Consider the following 1,846-nt stretch of genomic DNA (forward strand, 5'->3'; position numbering starts at 1 on the left):
GATTATGTTTATCTGCAATTAGTTGCACGAATTCAGATATGGAACTTTAATAAGTTGTACTTACGCACAATCTACTCGTAATCTTGAGTTTTAAGTAATATGCATTAATAAACAGTACTTTACGTATAAAAAATAGTTTTTAAGAGTTTTTGTCGAATGCTTTATAATATAGTATAGATTATTTTTTTAATTTAATTTAAGTTTAATAATGAAATAATTTATTTTTTTGTTTAATAATATAACATTTTATATAAAAATAATAATTAAGTATTTTGTTAGAACTCAATGATTATCCTAATTATATTTTAGATTTTTKATATTTAAAATGAGATGTTTATCCTGTATTTGATTGTGTTTATCTGCAGTTAGTTACACGAATTAAGTTATGGGATGAAATCGGATAGGGATGAAATTGTTTAGGGATGAACGGGTTTAAGAGTTTTAAGAGTTTAAGAGTTTTAGCCAAATGTTTTATAATATAGTATAGATTATTGTTTATTTCTTTGTACTTTTGAAATTATGATTTTGGTTCCTATAATTTACGGTGGTTTTTGTCTTCCTCCCTTTGACCAACTATGTTAAAGAAAAGTCAATTAAAGTCAAGGCAATTTGATCATTTTATTTTTTGCTATTTTGTTAAAAATTTAATAATATTATATTACATTGGATATTATTTTCTATTTTCTATAATCTTCTGTGAATGGTAACAACTCCTTGTTCCCCATCGCCGATGAATAGCAGCAACTCCCTTATCCCTGGTGTAAGAAAAATGTCCAATTGAAAGACTATTTATGCAATAAAAAAAGAAGTATAATAACTGAAAATGACAGACTCTATTAAGTCTTACTTTCAACTCATCAAAGAGAAGTGATCTTAGCAGAGGTTAATTCTCACCGCTATGGTTAAGGAGAAGGTCCCTTAGGTCATATGAAGGATCAAATGGCAGGAAAATCTTACCATTATGTCTCTAGGCATGGCAACGGGGCGGGGATGGGGTGAGTTTTCTAATCCCCGGCCCCGGCACCGGATTGGGACAAATCAACATCCGTAATGTCTCTCTCGATCCTAGAGGTGAAACCCAACAAGAAATAACGTTTTTGAAAGCAAGATATCAATGGAGAAGTGAGGTTGAAATTCAAGCATTTGCTAGTGGTTTTGAGCTATGGATCTAAACAAAACTCCTAGTTGATTACATATGATGTTGGGGAAGTGTTTTAACATAAGTTTGGAGCCAATAAACAGATTGTAAGGCCATTAATCTGATCATTTGTGTACTATGTGTGTTTTTTGAAACATAGGATAAATTTCATATTTTAAGGCATGAGATGGTGATTTAAATCGTCTTTTGAGCATAATAATCATGGACATATAGGTTATATTGGTTCTGTATGCAAGAAACATGAATGGTTTTGATATATATATATATATATATATATATATATATGCAACCAATCGTGCTTCGGACAAGGATCAACGGGCTGGCCATCAATTCACTAGCAACTTTTCATCGATATAGGATCATTCTCGTTGGGTCCGATGCATGACCCATATCACCATGTCCTAGGCACATATGACCGGTTACTGGCCTCGGCGTGAGCAACCAATCGTGCTTCGAACAAGGATCAACAGGCTGCCCTTGCCACCGTGCATGGCCCGCATCACCATGTCCTCGGCATCGGTCACTGGCACGGGCCTGTGCAACCAATCGTGCTTCGGTTGAGGTTCAACGGGCTGCCCCCTAGCAAAAACAGAGAAGAAACCTTTCCTCAATGCATCACCCACATCACCACGTCCTAGGCACATATGACTGGTCACTGGCACGGGCCTGTGCAACCAATCGTGCTTC

The sequence above is a fragment of the Cynara cardunculus genome (assembly GCF_001531365.2).
Source record: "Cynara cardunculus var. scolymus isolate 2C chromosome LG 2, CcrdV1, whole genome shotgun sequence".
In the NCBI taxonomy this organism is placed as follows: Eukaryota; Viridiplantae; Streptophyta; class Magnoliopsida; order Asterales; family Asteraceae; genus Cynara; species Cynara cardunculus.